The following is an 18114-nucleotide window of genomic DNA, read 5'->3' as shown; positions in this document are numbered from 1 at the left end:
GTTCTATTTTTAATGTTTTGAGGAACCTCTTAACTGTTTTCGGTAGTTGCTGTGCTATTTTATATTGTGACCAATAGTGTGCAAGGGCATCAGCTTCTCCACATCCTCACCAATGCTTATTGTGGTTTTTTGTTGTTGTTGTTTTGATAACAGCCTAACACATGTGAGGCAATATCTCATTATGGTTTTGATTTGAATTTCCCTAATGATTAGTGATATTGAGCCTTTTTTTGTTATCTGTTGACCATTTGTATGTTTTTGTATGTCTTCTTTGGAGAAATGTGTGTTCAAGTCCTTAACCCATTTTAGAATCAGGTTCCTAGGTTTTTGTTTGTTTATTTTTTGTTACTGAGTTGTAAGAGCTTCTTATATATAATTTGGAGATTAATACCTTATCCGATATGGTTTGTAAATATTTTCATTTCCTAGGTTGCAATATAAATATTAATAAACTGTTGAGAGGGGATGGACTGCGATATATATAGTCATGTGTTGCTTAATGACAGGGATATTTCTGAAGAATGTGTCTTTGGGAGATTTCATACTTGTGCAGACAGAGTGAATTTACACAAACCTAGATGATATAGTCAACTACGCTATTTAGGCTATAGCCTAAATCTCCTAGGCTAAAAGCTGTACAGCATGTTACTATACGGAATACTGTAGGCAAATGTAACACAATGGATGTATTTGTGTATCTAAGCATATTTAAGCATAGAAATGATACATGATATCATATTTATAATCTTATGGGACCATGATCATATATGTGGTCAATCATTGACTGAAACATTGTTACACTTTACACTATTTTGCAAGGTGCATGATTGTATATGGCTAGATGTAGGTTATTGTGAAGATACTAGGATTCCTGTTGGATTCTAAGCTTATGGGTGCTTGTTACATCCGTAACATAATTAACAAAGTAACTAATAAGTTCACGTGGTTCAAAAATGGACCTGTAAAGAGACTATGTCATGATTGCAGGATAATAATTCATATTGTGTACATGAGGTCTAAAATGATACCAAAATAGAAAGTAAAAAGACAATACCTACAGTTGTTAGGAGGATTAAATGAGTTAATATTTATAAAGAACTTTTATTAATGCTTGGCACATAGAAAGTACTAGACAACTGCTTATTATGTAAAATATATGTACATCTTTAACTTTACAAGGTATTGCCAGATTGTTCGGCAAAATATTAGTACTAATGAATTTTATAGCTTCCTCCCACTCCAAATGCCACAGACATGCGTAAGAGATGACATTTCTTAATATTCTTTTACCATTTGAAATCATGAGGTTTCTAAATTTTTATCAATGTTTGGTTGTGAAACAAATCTCACTGTGGCTTTAATTTGCCACATTTTCCTAATTTCAAATGAGGTTGAACAAACTTTAATATGTTTAATGTTATTTTTATTTCCTTTTCTTGTAAAATGTAAAATTATATTCTTGACTCATTTTCTTCCCTGTAAGGCTTTGTGTTTTACCTATTGTCTTAAATACTAAGGTTTGTAAACACCTTTGATGTCTAATAGTGTACCTCCATGCATACTTATTTAAAATTGTCTGAGCTATTCTTGCTCTTCTAAAAAAATTATCAGTTTGTCAATTTGCCTAAAAATTCCATTTTGATTTTGGATGGAATTGTTTTGAACTTATAGATCAATTTTGGGGAGAATTGATCCATGAGAAAAGTTTTACTAAGAACTTTTTTTTTCTATTTATAGCTAGGGTTGCTCTATTATTTTGCTCTGTATATTTTGTTATTTTATTTATATGTTTACATATTCCCATTCTTTTGTGTTTGGAGCAGATGCACTTAATTGGTAAGTTTGACATCTTTATTAAAAGTCCACTGTTTACATTTTCTCCTTCGCAGATCTTGCAAGCATTCACAGTTCCAACTATCATCGCATGTAAATAAATCCTCAGTCTCTTTCCCTTCTTGTCTAGTCCTGCTCTTAATTCCCAAGGTCATCATTCTAGGTCTTTGTTTTCCGTTCCCATTTTCAATTACAAACCTTATCCATCATAAGGTGTATTGTCAATGTTTTTTACATTAGCTGAAGATTAGCCAGCCTTCTTTTCATGAGTGTGGGTTATTTCTATATAATAAATATGCTATAAATCTTTAGCAAAGGCTAATAATTTAACTATACTTCAAGGCTTTGTAAACTAATGTTGGTACATTTACAAGGTCCTTCTTTTATCGGAGGAAATAAAAGCATTTGAATATCAAATATTATTGGCCATTTTGTCTTTTACATGGGGTTTTGAAAGGGTGTTTGGCCATTGTGCATTATGAACAGATTAGATGTTCTGCCTGAAAAGCACTCATCCTGAATTTCTGCATTAAAGAAAAATATAAACAATATATTTAAGACTGTGGTTTGCATGACCATTCCTCAGATGCTAGAACTTTGAGTTCTTTTGAAGGCAGCTGGGGCCTCTCTAAGTGGATGGGACAGCTGCATTTCTCCATTAGGGCTTTGAGCAGTCTTGCCAAGGAAAATCTAAATGATTTGAAACACACCATCAGTCCAGAACTTTAATGAGCATTTTCTAATTACTGAGGGAGGGGCATTAAAAACCATGTCCATAATCTTTTTTTCCCCCAATTCTTTAAAGTTTTATTTCATTAACTTCAGGTCAAATTTCCACAACTATGTTCTGGTCAATTTCCTATCCTTGCTTGGCTTCCCCAAATGTACCAAAAGATTTGTGGGGTAGGGAGAATCACTGCATTTACTCCATCTTCCACAAGGCAGGAGTTGGGCATCTGATTGTTCAACAAAACAAGGCTTTAATAGCATCCAGGAGGGCAGACAGGCAAACCAGGCTGTAGATACTCTGCTATTTGTCAAAATCAGACCAGACAAAACCTACTCAACACCAATATAATAGGTATTGATATTCATCTTTTCTTTTTCTGTTGCCACAACATTTTTCTTCTTTGAACGATCACACCACGTAGTTTCTCAAGCCCTTCCTTTAGGCCATGTCCTTCGATTGCACAGTTAGGCTGCAAATGCCACCGAGTTGATGAACTCAGTTCACCCACTGCTAACAATTTCTCGATTTCTGAAAGAGACAATGAGTTCCTCAAGTCTTGTTTGTTAGCAACTATAAGCACAGGGACTCCTTGATTTTCTGATATCCTAGTTATTTTGTGAAGTTCAGTTTTGGCTTCTTCCATCTGTTCGACATCAACAGAGTCCACAACAAATACAATGCCATCTGTGCATCTGGTGTGTGACTTCCACAGTGGCCGTCATTTCTCCTGACCCCCTACATCCCAGAAGTGAAAAGTGACTGTTTTAGAATTTCCCAGGGTTACCTTAATTTTCTCAGCATTAAATCCTTTGGTAGGTACAATTTTTACAAATTCATTGAACTGTAGTCTGTATAAGCCAGTTGTCTTTCCAGCCCAGTCCAAACCCAGAAGAGCAATGTGGAAGGACTGAAATGAAGGCAGGCTGGACAGGATAGAAATCTGGTCTGATAGTCCATTTCCCATTTCCAGCTGCAAATCAATGTCCCAAGTTGAAATGCATTCTTGTTTTAGAACTTCCCTTCATAGGTGATCCAGCCATAAGACTGACTAGCCATCCTTCCCTCCTCTTCACTCAGTCTCTCTCTCAGCCGCTGGGGAGGCACGCTCACTGATACCCGTTAGCTGGCCCCAGGGAGGCGAGGGTGGTGGCAGAGGACTGGGTGCCTGAAGGGCACCACACACCAGACTGCCCTAATGGTGCTGGCCCCGTAGCTCCACACCACAGACCCCACCCCCTGCATACGCACCCCTAATCACACTAAGGGTTATCATAGATGTCACACTGCTTCTCCCTCCCTTCCAAAAGTATTATGATTCATTTTTTCTTTATTTAATGTTAATAAGTTTTCTTGCTTCATCCATGATTGTCCACCTATTTTGATCCTCTGGAATCACTCGACACATAGTTTTTTGATTCACATTGACTAAGCAAACAAATAAAAATTAAGAGCACATAGCTCAAAAGTATTCTTAGAGAATGATGGTATTTCCATGAGTTTTGAAGAGTAAGACATGGGAATTGAAGACCTGGGTGTAGTCTGGCTTGGCAACTTAAATTCTCTGAAGCCCAATGTGAATTTGGAAAACAAGGCCGATGCTCATATTCTGAGGAAAGGAAACTGAAGAAAGGAGTGTAGAAGAGCTTAGAAAAATATGAAAGGAGAGCAATCAAGATTTTGTTGTCTATAAGTATCCGGCGAACTGACTTTTAAAGTGGATGTGGAAGAAGGCAAACCTTGTTTCTAAATAAGAAGGCAAAGCTTGTTTCACAAGTGCCTTCAAAGTAAAATTCATAGTCATGTTTCTAGTTTGGCTTCCCTTTGGGGGATAAGGACAAAGTATTACATCCTCTGTAAAGAGAGTGATATGGTTGCAGCCAGTCCCCCATTAACTATGAAGTTTGATATCATGGATTTGACTTATTTTGCTACTCTCTTCCTTCCAAAAAGCCCCATGCTTTGTCAAAGTTGATAACTGTACCAGATACTGTGGGATAGTTTCAACACTTACTGAACAATTTCTAAAGGCCAGAAATTATCAATTGTCATTTATTTTATGTTAATAACCTTGCTAAACACACGTTGTGATAACCATTTAACTGATATATAGGGGGAGCCTTTGTCAAACTGTGAGTTTTCTCTGCTCTCAGACCACCACAGCAGTCATCATCACAGAAAACTTCTGTGACCAAAGGTGTGGGGGTCTTTCCCCACATACCAAGCCTGGACACCAGTATGTGTCCTACCTGAAGATGGTGTCAGGTCGCATAGGTTGAGGGCTTAGTCCCACAAGACCACCCCTTCTTTCCCTCACAGTTGAAAGTCTGGGCCTCGAACTTCTGACCAGTTGGCTTCAAGTTGGGATTCCCATGAACCCCTCTTTGGGTTCAAATAATTTGCTAGAGCAGTGCTCACAGAACTCAGGGAACCACTTACTTGTGTTGACTGGTTTATTATAAAGGACAGTACAGAAGATGCAGATGGAAACATGCACAGGGCCAGGTATGGGACACAAAGCTTCCATGCCCTTTTTTGGCACACACCCTCCGGGAACCTCCACATGTTCAGCTGTCTGAAAACTCAATACAGTTCTTTTGGATTTTCATGGAAGCTTCAGGACATCAACATTCCTTCCCTCAGGGTATGGGGTAGGACCCTAACCAGGGAGGGGTTTAAGACCCTCAGTCAGAAAGGCTGGGAAGAGTGAAGTCCTTCCTCAAGGCAGTGGAAAGGAGGGCAGGAGAAGGTAAGAGGCCTGCCGCTGAGGCTGAACACACCCAGTATTATAACTGTAACAAGGGCAATGGGAGTCAGGAGCCAGGAGCTGGGCCAAAATCCAATATATATCATAACACCATACTGACGTTAAAAAAAAATGAGGTTCAGAGAAGTTGTTCCATGTTTTAAATCAACAGGTATTAAGTGGCAGAATCAGGATTAGAGCCCAGGACGTCTGATTTGGTGTTGCGCCTGCCTTCCACTGGAAAACAGCATGGGTGGGTGATAATACTGTGGCATCTGGAATCTGGCTGTGTGACTTTGACCTTGGACAAGTCATTTAAGCTGTCTAAGCCTCTGTTTTCTCATTTAGAACATAAGAGTGATAATAATTGTTTTGTTTTCTTTAAAGACAGGCCAGGCATGGTGGCACACGCCTGTAATTCCAGCACTTTGGATCACCTGAGGACAGGAGTTTGCAACCGCCTGACTTACATGATGAAACCCCATCTCTACTAAATACAAAAAAATTAGCTGAGCGTGGTGGTCCACACCTGTAATACAAACTACCTGGGAGGCTGAGACAGGAGAATCACTTGTATCTTGGAGGCAGAGTTTGCAGTGAGCTGAGATCGTGCCATTGCACTTCAGCCAGGGCAACAAGAGCAAAACTGAGTCTAAAAAAAAAAAAAAAAAAGTCTTGCTCTGTAATCCCGGCTAGATTGCAGAGGCATGATCATAGCTTGCTGCAGTCTTGAACTTCTGGACTCAAGCAATCATCTTGCCTCAGCCTCCTAAGTAGCTAAGACCACAGGTATGGCCATCATGCCCAGCTAATTTTTCATTTTTTGTAGAGATGGGGTCTTGCTATATTATCCAGGCTGGTCTTGAACTCCTAGCCTCAAGAAGTTATCCTGCCCTGGCATCCCAAAGCTCTGGGATTACAGGTGTGAGCAACTGTGTCCTGCTAATAGTTATCTTTTAGGGGCATTTTCTAGATCCCTGTTTTTTCTCTGTTTTTCTCCCATCATCATTACCAAGGTCTTAATACATATATACTGAATCCCATGAAAACCTACTTCCATGTCTAAGTCTGACCCAGTCTGCTTTTCACTGGAGGCATACTAGTGTACAAGACAGTCCTTGTCCCTGCCTTTGTGAAATTTACAGTTTATTGGGGATACATATAATATGGTGGTGTAAGCAATGAATGTAGCCACACAGGATACTAACGGAAGGCATAATGGGGGCCCCTGAGACTGGTGGGGCTGGAAAGGAAGGGAAGGCTGCTTGGAACTCTACATTGAGAATGAAGAATGATTCAGATTTAGCTGGGTAAAGAGCAGGGAGAAGAGTGTTCCAGAGAAAATGATGTCTGCAAAATCTAGGAGATGCAAGAGATCATGGTGTTTTCCAGGATCTGAAAGTTCAACCTGTGCCCATGTGGGAGGTGGTAAGAGCTGAGGTGGAAACATTAGCAAGGGCACCTCAGGAAGTGCCTTGCTAATCATGTTAATGGTTTTGGACTTTGACCTGAGGTCAGTGGGAAACCACTGAAGGAATTTAAGGACTTTGCCACCTGGAATTTAAGGACTTTGCCACCTGATAAGATTTGTACCCTAGTTATTGTCTGAAAAGTAGATGGGAGGAGGTGAAGAATGGGAGCCAGTTTGGAAACAAAATGATGAGAGCCCAAATTTCAACAGAATAGTAGAAATGGGGAGATGTAAATATCTTCCTAAGAGATACTTAGGAAGTAGAACTGGCAGGTCTTGGACTTGGAAAGTGGAGAAGGAGAAGTTGAACATAAGGTTCAGGTTTTCACTTGGTTAATGTTTCCTGAGTTAGGGACTGCTAAGTAAGGAGGAAAAATATTATTATTTACTTCCTAGATAAAGCACTTCATGTGTACCAGGCACAGTTTTAAGTGCTTTACAGATACTGCATTTTTAATGCTCACAGTGGCCTAATGAGATAGTTACTACTCATTTTTCCTATTTTATTGTAGAGGAAACTGAGGCATGCAGGAATTAGCCACCTCTGCATATAGCCAGAAATTGGTAGAGCTGGATGGAATTCAAACCAGGCAGACTGGCCCAGGACCCAGGTTCTTAACCACTGCACCCTGCTCTGTCTTATCAACAGAGAGGATAAATTCGGTTTTGGTCATGCTGAGGTTGACGCGCCATCAAGACATCTAAATGGAGTTACCCACTGATTTGGAGTTTAAAAACAAAATTTAAGCCAGAGAGATGGATTTGAGAAACACTTACCTGTACACAGTAATTGACCTGTATGAGGAAGAGGAGGTAGAGTAAATGGAGGAGGAGGCCTGTTGGGAATACTCATTTAGAACCGTTCCCAGAAGACTGAGTTGGGCAACCTGGAGAGCATGGGCTAGATATTCAGTGACATCTTCATGGAGGTAACTGATTTTGAAAGGAGGCCTCTCCAGGCCCTACTGCTGCTCCCTCTGTGACTCAGAGCCCCTGGGCTATGCTGGCACTCACTGCATTGTCCCTGGCCTCAAGGCATGACCTCTTCTGCTGTAGTGTTAGCAACAGCAAATCTGTATAGGTTGGCAGCAGCTCAATTCTTGTCTCCTCAGAGGAAATAATTCAGCTGAAGAGCGTAAAGCCAAGTGGGAGACCAAGGCAAGTTTTTTTTTTCTTAATTAATTGTTTTTCCTTTTTTTTTTTTCTGAGACAGAGTCTTGCCATGTCTCCCAGACTGGAGTGCAGTGGCACGCTCTAGGCTCATTGCAACATCTGCCTCCCAGGTTCAAGTGATTCTTGTGCTTCCACCTCCTGAGTAGCTGGGACTACAAGTGCCCGCCACCACGCCTGTCTAATCTTTGTATTTTTAGTAGAGATGGGGTTTCACCATGTTGGCCACGTGGGTCTTGAACTCCTGGCCTCAAGTGATGTGTCCACCTCAGCCTTCCAAAGTGCTAGGATTACAGGCATGAGCCACCATGCTGGGCCCCAAGGTGAGTTTTAGAGCAGGAGTGAAATCTTATTTAAAAGTTTTAGAGTGAAAATGAAAGGAAGTAAAGTACACTTGGAAGAGGGCCAAGTGAGTGGCTTGAGAGTCAAGTGCGTGGTCCAACCTTGACTTGGGATTTTTATACATCGTCAGGGTTCCGAGGTTTGCATTTCTTCTCCCCTGATTCTTTCTTGGAGCAGGCTGTTCACATGCGCAGTGGCCTGCCAGCACTTGAGAGGAGTCACATGCGCAGTGTGTTTACTGAGTTGTGCACATACTCATTTGAGGCATTTTTTTTTAACCAGTCAAGCATTCCCAGAGGAAGGTTATATACTAGTTAAACTGCCATTTTGCCTCCTGGTGTGCATGCTTGAACCCACTCACTCAGCTCTTGAAATCTTAATGGAAAGCTGCTCATCACCAGCTTCAGGTGTTTTCTATCTAATGGGAGATTGCCTTTCCTTGGGGTCGGCTTGCGAACAATTATTATTTTAGAGAAACTGTTTAACAACCACCTGACCATCACCCTGATGGTTCCCTGACATTCCCGGTGGGAGGGGGGCCCTCTCCTGCCCTGCTTATGTCTGTCTACTTACTGTAATAGTATCTCCCTTCTACTCCAGGCCCCAATTATGTATCACCAGAGTATTTTTATCTCAGACCAAGCTCTTTGCCTGCCCTGTCCATGCAGCATTTTTGGTATTTTGCATTCGTGTGGAGTCTGTGGCCCCTGTTTAGATCATTGCCCTCCCTGGTTGTATAATCCAGAGATCCATGTTTTAACTATTCACCAGGCTGAGGACACTGTGCTGTCTGCACCCTGGGCACTCTCTTTACCAAGCATATTTCCTGTTCCTCAAATCCCTTTATTATGTGATTTCCACCCTTGCTTTTCAGATCACCTGTTTTCTGTGATCAGCTATTGAACCCTTTAACACCCAATGGTAGACTCTTCCCAGGTAACCTACTTCCATGTCCAAGTCTGAGCACTGGGTTAAACCTATGGTTGGTGTGTTCATTTTTTTTCTGAGCTTCTGAATATTATAGAAAAAAGTCGCAGAACTGCTTTAATTTGCCTCCAAATATTTTGTTTCTGAAACTGTGAGGTCTTAGTCATCTCCTTATTTTTGTCTTAACATTCAGTAATCTATAAATGAGTACTATAACATATAAATGTTGACTACAGTAGAATAAAATAAATGTTTGCTAGTGGTCTGTTCATGTTATCTGTAATAGCCTTTGTAGATTTTATTTAGGAATAATATTTGATATAATCTAGTAAATACTTCTTGAAGGATTTTATAAATTGAATATTTTCTTAATTCCAAGGAAAAGAAAGTCATATTGTGTTTATATACTAGGGTGAGTCTGGTATTTTGCTTATATACATATAATCTTATCCAGACTTATGGATTTTGTGGTTTTTAAAGGCTATGCCAAATTCTCTTAATTTTATTCTCCTGACCCAATGTTTTGAAACCTTGCCCACTTAATTGTTTCTTAAGTAATCACTTGTTTTTCTTGTTTTTCATGTTAAAGCCAGTATAACAGTCAGCATATGGTATCCTATTTTACTAAGCTGACAATTTAATTCTCACAAAAGCCCTATCAATGTATTTTCTTGTTGGATTCTGCAACCTTAATAAACTTTAAAATTCAGTTTCTGTTATAGTTTTGAAATATTCAAGCTAACTCTCACAGCTTTTATCATTGCCTTTGTGTACATGGATTGTAAGAAAATTATTCTAAAGTTACTGTGCCTTTTTCTCAGTGTGTTTTATGTCATTTGTTCTCCATCTGTGAGGGTAAAATCACCAGCTTACAGATAACGGCCTCATTTCCATTTCTTCCCTAACTTAGTATGGCAAAGGACTGTTTGTAAGTAGGGCATTCTGAGCGGATTTGGGCAGCTGGGATGGAATTTGGACTTTTGTGACAAAGGACGGGTAGAAGTCTAGCAGGACCTGGCATTTGAAAGGAGTATCATGTAAGGAAAAGCTAGCAGTGTGGTGGTGGTTTTTCTTTCTTTCGTTTTCTTTTCTTTTCTTTTTTCTTTTTGGTAGCTGAGAAAGGATTAGTTTGGGATTCAGTCTCTAGGTGAGGTTATGAGAAACAGCTTGGAGTCTCTGGAGATCAAACTTAAAGACTTCAATGAAAAAGCCAGTGCTTTTATTATTCATAAGTAATTTTAAATATTCCATAACCATTTGTACATCTAAAGCATTTAGATATTTCAAATATACTTATTTATTTGAAAACTGGAATGGTAAGATTGCAACCTTGTAAGCTGCTTATTTGAATAGGAAAGCTAAATGACATAGGTAAAATTCGTTTTTTTTAAAAAAGTTGTATTTCTGCAGCCTCTAAACCAAAAATTTTCTTTTGATAAATGTTAAACTTTTGAATGACATAATATATTGTAAGACTAATATCTCTGGGCAGTAGCATGTACTGATTTAACTCTAGGAAAGAGTAATATGTTCTTACTAAAGTATAACTATAAATACATATAGTTCTTTTTCTTGTCTTAATTCCTTCTCCAGTTGACTGCCTCACTGTCAATGTGTCTCATTAAATTGGGGTCAGTCAGTTCTTTGAAGGAACAAGATGGTTAGAATGTTGACGTTTCTTTGATCTAGGTTATTTATGAACATTGCCGATGTACTTTCTCTGGGCCATAACTGTACCATTCCATTCAAGGGCATCTGGTCTTGACCGCCCTCTGCCCTGATAACCTGTCCTCAGGTATGAGCAGACCTGGTAGCAAAATCACTTAACCCCCAGATTCTTAAGGAAATGTTTTAAAATTGATACATAATAATTGTACAAATGTCACATGGTACATGTGATATTTTGATACATACATAGAATATGCCGTGATCAAGTCAGGCTATTTAGGATATCCACCAACACGAGCATTTATCATTTCTTAGTGTTGGGAATATTTCAAGTCTTCTCTTTTGGCTGTTTTGAAATATACAATAAATTATTGTTAACTGTAGTCATCTACTGTGCTCAAAACCACTAGCTCTTATCCTTCTATCTAACTGTATGTTTGAACCTGTTATCCAACCTCTCTTCATTCTCCCTACCCCATGCTTTTGAATGGATAAGGAATCACTTCACTTCTATCCTTTCATCATAGTTAGGCATCTTTAGTTTCCAATATTTTGTACCCCTTCTAGTTATTGCTTTTCAACACAACATTGAAGGAATCATGATGATTAATGATCCTTAATGGGTCCTATGACTATATTTTACTCTGAGATTTGAAATGTATTTGTTAGTGTTTTATAATTGATGAGTATTATTTTTGCTCTAGAAATACAGAAATGGATTCTTTAGCAAATATGACAAATTACTTATATGTGTCATGACAACAGTTTACTGAAAATAAATATAATAGACCTTAATTTATAATTCAATTAGCATATACTTGTAGTGATTTATAGAAATGTAGAATAATAAGCTTGTATGTGTAAAACTGATGGTCTAATAGACATATCAACATACACATCCTTTTAAGCCCATTTCTATTCATTCTTATTGAGAAAAGGTAAACCATTTTCAAATTACTTGCAAGAATTATCTACTGTTAGTTTAGTAGAACAATATTCCTTTTAAAAATAGCAACACCAATTATTTTGCTTTGTTATAGTATTTTCATTAATTTTATTGGCAGCTTCATAGTGTTCTATCTTAAAATTAAGTAAGCCTTACCTTTAAGGTAGTCATTTTTTTTTTTTTTTTTTTTTTTGAGACGGAGTTTCGCTCTTGTTACCCAGGCTGGAGTGCAATGGCGCGATCTCGGCTCACCGCAACCCCCGCCTCCTGGGTTCAGGCAATTCTCCTGCCTCAGCCTTCTGAGTTGCTGGGATTGCAGGCACACGCCACCATGCCCAGCTAATTTTTTGTATTTTTAGTAGAGACGGGGTTTCACCATGTTGACCAGGATGGTCTCGATCTCTTGACCTCGTGATCCACCCGCCTCGGCCTCCCACAGTGCTAGGATTACAGGCTTGAGCCACCGCACTCGGCCTGAGGTAGTCATAATTTTTATAATTTCCAATGTACAGATGAAGCAGAAAAAATGGAATATTCTTGTTTTTGAGGTGAACCTGTATTTAGATATATAAACGGTGCAATTTAACTATTAGGTTACTCTTTTAAATGTGGATTCTTTTTTTTTAATTTTTTTCATTCTCCAATTATCTCAACATTTCAATTTCTTTGTTGGCTATGTTTCTGAAGGAGTGTAGCTCCAAATATGTAGAGAAGTGTGATGCCTAATTGATCTCCTTTGTATATCTTTTTGATTTCTTATCACCTTTTGGGACTGAAGTTCATTTGAAATCTGAAGAATGTGATACTGCTTCTTTTGAGAACAATGCACATATTTATAAACAAAATTTAGCGAACTCTGGCTCTTTCTATATGTAGATACTATTCTGGTCTAATTTCAGAAAGTAACTACTCAAATTTAGTATATATTACTTGTTTCATGGGAACTTCCTATTTCTACAGGACTATTTTGCATTCATTAAAAAAATACTTATCAATCATCAGTTTTTTGCATGCTATAGAACTTGGGTACTGAGAAGAAGCTGGAAATTCTCAGAGAAATACAAATCTATACTGTATTTTGCACAAATTTAGAGGACAAATTGTGTGGACTGGAGTGGTCACGGATGTTCTTGGGTGTGTTGGATTGAATTCGGCTTAAAAAAACTGGGAAGATGGGTGGAAGAAGTGAGTGATGCTAGTCTGACTGCAAACATTTAGTGATGACTTAAACCCTGGAATCGTTATATCTTGGAAGGGAGATAGTCTGGATCCTTATAGGATAAATATGTAGTCTAGAGCAATGTTTTTCAAACTTGAGTAATGTATTGACTCCTTTTAAAAGAAAATTATTGTGGCCTGTGAATGCGGACTTAAATTATTTTTATTTAATATTACTTAAATATGTAAAAACATAAAATTTAACCTGAATGTTTTATGTTCGTAACTCTTACGCAAGTGTAAAATCCAAAACTAATTTGAAAATTCCACAAACAATGATAATGATATATTGCTGCAAATAAATTGTCGCTTGCAATGCAAATGTGGTGCTGGCTATTATGGCATGAGTTCTTTTGAGGTCAACTTGCCCCTGATACCAGGACTCAAATGTATGGTTTATATGTTTGTTCTTTTCTTAAAAATTGGCTTACAAATATTTGAAATATTACTACCTCATATCAATTTGACTGTAAAGATAAAATAGGCACAATAATCAGTTATGAGATGGTCATCCAGATTACTCAGAATATATGTGTTCATTTATGAAAGGTTATATTTGCTATGGTTGTATAAATCAGAATAGTGGTTATCTCTATGGGGAGATTCACTGTAAAGGGGCATAAGATAATTTTGGGGGGTAGTCAAAACTTCTGATAACTTGGGCATTATTTTCATAGGCACACACATGATATGGTTTGGATATTTGTCTCCTCCAAATCTCATGTCGAAATGTAATTCCCAGTGTTGGAGGTGGGGCTGTGTGGGAGGTATTTGAGTCATGGGGGCAGATCCCTCATGAGTGGCTTAGTGTCCTCGCAGTAATGAATGAGTTCTTGCTCTAAGTTCATGAGATCTGGTTGTTTAAAAGAGTGTGGCATCTCCCTACTCTTTGCTTCCTCTCTCGCCATGTGGCATGCCTGTTTCTCCCTTTACCTTCCACCATGATTGGAAGCTTCCTGAGGCCTCACCAGAAGTAGATGCTGGCATCATGCTTCCTGTACAGCCTGCAGAACCATGAGCCAAATAAACCTTTTTTCTTTATAAATTACCCAGTCTGAGGTAGTCCTTTATGCAATGAAAACAGACTAACACAACACATTTATAAACACTCATCAAATTAAACATTTTATTTCACTGTAGTAAAGTTTACCTTAGCAAAGAAAAAAAATTATTGGAATGAGGACATAAAATTTAACTTTTTTTTTTAAAATACAACAACTCTCATACTCTAAGTTTGGATGTATGGACTTAATTTGGGACCCACAATCAAGAAAGGCTACTGAACATTTATGACCCCAGTAGGCTTTGGTCCAAACTTATGTGCTGTTTCCTACCCTGAAGAACTGAACTAGACCATATCTGGGCAATGAAGACTCTTTGCACCCAGTGTAGATACAGCCTATGCAGTGTGTCTTATGCCACCAAGTACATTGAACCACGCTGATTTCAACTCAGGCTTCTAATTGGAATACTCCTCTGAATATTTTTCCTTTTCCCATGGTAGCCACATAGGGGAAGAGAGAGGAGGGTTACTTGAAGAGTGCAAAAAGAAGGAGAACCAATTCAAGTTTAGTAGATACTTTTGTCCTGAAAAATCTCTATTTTCACAGTGAACACTTGTGGAACATTATTTAAAAACTTGTCTCATGATCAGGTGTGGTGGCTCACACCTGTAACCCCAGCACCTTGGGAGGCCAAGACTGGTGGATCACCTGAGGTCAGGAGTTTGAGGCTAGCCTGGCCAACGTGGTGAAGCCCCATCTCTACTAAAAATACAAAAAATTAGCTGGGTGTGGGGGGGTGCAGGCACCTGTAACCCCAGCTACCCAGGAGGCAGAGGCAGGAGAATCTCTTGAACCTGGGAGGCAGAGGTTGCAGTGAGCCAAAATTGCACCATTGTACTCCAGCCTGGGCAACAAGAGTGAAACTCCATTTCAAAAAACAAACAAACAAACAAAAACTTGTCTGAAGAGAGGTAAAAATTAAAGCTAGATCTCTAATCCTGTGAGTTATTTTCTATTCTGTGGTTTTTCCAGCTTGTTGAGGAGAAGGAATGGGACCTTGTAATCTCTCATGACTGTCTTTCCTCTTCTGTGCCTATGAAAAAGAAAAACAAATGTGTTTTTGAGCAAAACGTGTTCACAGCAGCAGTTTCTAAATATTGAAGAATTATTTGATCATTCTATCACATGAACTCTTTTACCTTTTATAGGTTTTAGATAGATGGTCCTCATCTACACACAAAGATGATTTTTTTTTGCCAGATTTAAATTACATAAATATATATTGTTGTATCAGGAAAAAACAAAACAAAACATGTTTTCTTCTCTTAAACAGTAAGCACTCATCATACTTCTGTGACCAGAATGTGTGGGGATTTCTCCCCACTAACAACCAGTTTTCCAGTGAATGACTAGGCATCCTAAACATCAATTAAATTCAGACACTGTCTGCCTAGAGTTAGAGTCGGCTCTTCTAGGCTAGGTGTAATGTCCCACAAGACTGTGCCTCAGTTCAGACACCAATCGCAGGTGGTAGGTTGTCACCTATGCTTCTGATCAACTGCTTATAAATCAGGGTTCCTAGGACCCACTCCTAGAGTTTGATTACTAGGATGGCTCAGAGAAACACATTTACTGGTTTATTATATTAATAAAGTTTAGGGATGAACAGTCAGATGGAGAAATACAGAGGGTGAGGTCTGGAAGGGTACTGAGTCTTCATAGAGTTGGGATGCATCACCTCCCTGCACATGGATGTGCTGTCAATCTGAAAGTTCTCCACACCCTGTAGCGCAGGGATTTTTTATGGAGTTTTTATCAGGTAGACATGTTTGATTATTAACCCAATTTCCAGCCTGTTGCCTCTTCCCAGAGGATAGGGTGGGGCTGAAAATTCCAAGCTTCTAATCATGGCCTGGTCCTTCTAGTGATCAGTCCCCGTCCAGTGGCCCACTAAGAGTCACCTCATTAGACAGAAGATAGCTCCTTTCAACAAGGAAATTCCAAGGAATTAGGGGCTCTGTGTCAGCAAATGGAGGCAAAGACCCAATATTCAAACAAAAGATGCACCTAGCACCTCTGCTCAGTAAATTACAAAGGTTTTAGGTGCTCTGTCCCAGAAACCAGGGTTGGAGACCAAATCTTTTTTATTTATCTCATTGTTGTAAGTGTCTATAGTTGAGTAACAAATTACACCAACAGCTTAGAACAATAAGTATTTATTATCTCACGTAGTTTCTGTGGGTTAGGAATCCAGGAGCACCTCAGCTAGGGGTTTCTGTTTCATGATCTCTCATGAGGTTGCTGCCAAGATGTCAGCTGGGACTGCTGGGTCTGCATACATGACCCAGAGAAGCTTGTTTGTAAGCCTGGCAAGCCAGTGCTGGTCTTTGGCAGGAGGCTACAGTTACTCAACAGATGGACTTCTTTATATGGTGCTTGTAAGCCCTCACAATTGGAACTCTCCATTGGGTTGCCTGAGCATCCTCACAACATGGCTGCTGGATTCTCCCCACTATGAGTGGTCCTAGAGAGTAAGATGAAGATTGCAATGTCTTCTGACTTAACCTTGTAAGGCACATTCCTGCATTTCCACAGTGTCCTGGCTGCACTTTATACTGGGGTACAATAGTGAGCAACAGACATACACACATTCCTGGCCTTATAGCTTGCAGCCCAGCCAGGGGAACACCTACATATATACACCCTTATACGTTCAGTAACAAGAAAGAATATTTTCCAAGGCAGAAATTGCTATGACAAAAACAAAGGAAGTGCTGAATTAGAGTGTGACTGGGAGGACCCACTTAGATTGAGATACCAAGGAAGAGCTCTGAGAGGAAGTGACTTCTGGCCGAGCCCAGAGGGATGAGTAAAACCAGTCACAGAAGGGTTGGGAGGGGAGAGGGAAGATCCTGTGCAGAGGCCTCCAGAAAGGAAAGCACTTGGCCTGTTGGAGCAATCCAGAGGAGGCCAAGGTGACTGAAATGTAGTAGTAAAGAGAGGATGGTGAGGCACAGGTGGGAGGTAAGCAGAGTTGGATCATGAACCTTGTGGATCATGGAGTTAAACTGTTAATACAAATGCAATGCTATATTTGTATTTAGGTTTAGCTGCATGTAACTGAAACCAAAGATTAGTTTCTATAAGATAAGGGTTGGTTTCTCTTGTGAAAGGAGTCATGTGGTAGGAAATCCAGGGTAATTTCCCACCCCGGGTCCTATTGATTCACTTATTTATTCAACTATTTTTGGCTTCATTATTCTGTTGTGTGACTTTCACTCTGAAAGTTACATTGTGACTTAACATGGTTGGTACAGCATCAGTTGTTACATCCTTGCTGTAGGTCAGAAGAAGAAGGAAGATGGAAAGAGCAAAACAGGGACTTCTCCCAGCTGATAGTCCCCTTCGGTGGCCTTCAGAAGTGCCACAAACACTCCCACTTTGAGTCGGTTAGCCAGACCTTAGCTACATAACTTTCTTCAATTGCAAGGGAGAGTGTGTGTTTTATTTTGGACAAAGAGTACCAACTAAATACCATGTCCCTGCTGCTTAGTGGGAAGGGAAACTGGGTGGGGGCCTGGTCAGGCAACCAGCAGCCTGTGCCGCAAATGGGAAGCCACTGCAGGGGTTAAAGCCAGGGAGCGTCACGGTGCTTTATAAAAGGGATATTCCAGCACCTGGTGGAAATGGCTTACAGAGGGAAGGAGTGGAGGCAGGGAGGCCAGCGAGGAGCCTATTGCAGTAATCCAAGGGCTAGATAATGAGCCTGGGCTAGGTTAGAGGTTTGGAAGCGGGTGGATCTGGGATGCATAACCCAGCTCAGATGTACAGGTTTGGTGATAAGCGAGGTGTGAGGAAAGAGGAGGAATCCAGAATGAAACCCAGGTTTCCTGTTTGAGCACTTCTGAGGGTAGTGGTGCAATTTATGGAGATGAGGAAGACTAGCAGGGGAGGGTGGAGGAACTGGCGTGGAGGGAAAATTAGGGGGTTGGTTTTGGGCATGTTAGGGTTGAGAGGTTAGGGTTTGGAAGGTGTTGAGTAAACAGTTGGATGCACATTTCA

The 18114-nt window shown here is 39.7% G+C and overlaps 1 protein-coding gene and 1 pseudogene across 2 annotated transcripts in view; one reads left to right on the top strand and one right to left on the bottom strand.

Annotated features, from left to right (window-relative positions):
• The window catches only part of ANK3 (ankyrin 3), a 677335-nt gene that overhangs the window by 31201 nt on the left and 628020 nt on the right, over positions 1 to 18114 (top strand). The gene's annotated exons all lie outside the window — the stretch shown is intronic.
• On the bottom strand, positions 2837 to 3943 carry LOC116533023 (annotated as a pseudogene).

This window comes from Sapajus apella, unplaced genomic scaffold (genome assembly GCF_009761245.1).
Source record: "Sapajus apella isolate SASKATOON/1434 unplaced genomic scaffold, GSC_monkey_1.0 scaffold78, whole genome shotgun sequence".
Taxonomy (NCBI): Eukaryota; Metazoa; Chordata; class Mammalia; order Primates; family Cebidae; genus Sapajus; species Sapajus apella.
Note: the sequence above shows the minus strand (reverse complement) of the source record. Positions and strands in the feature narration are given on the sequence as shown.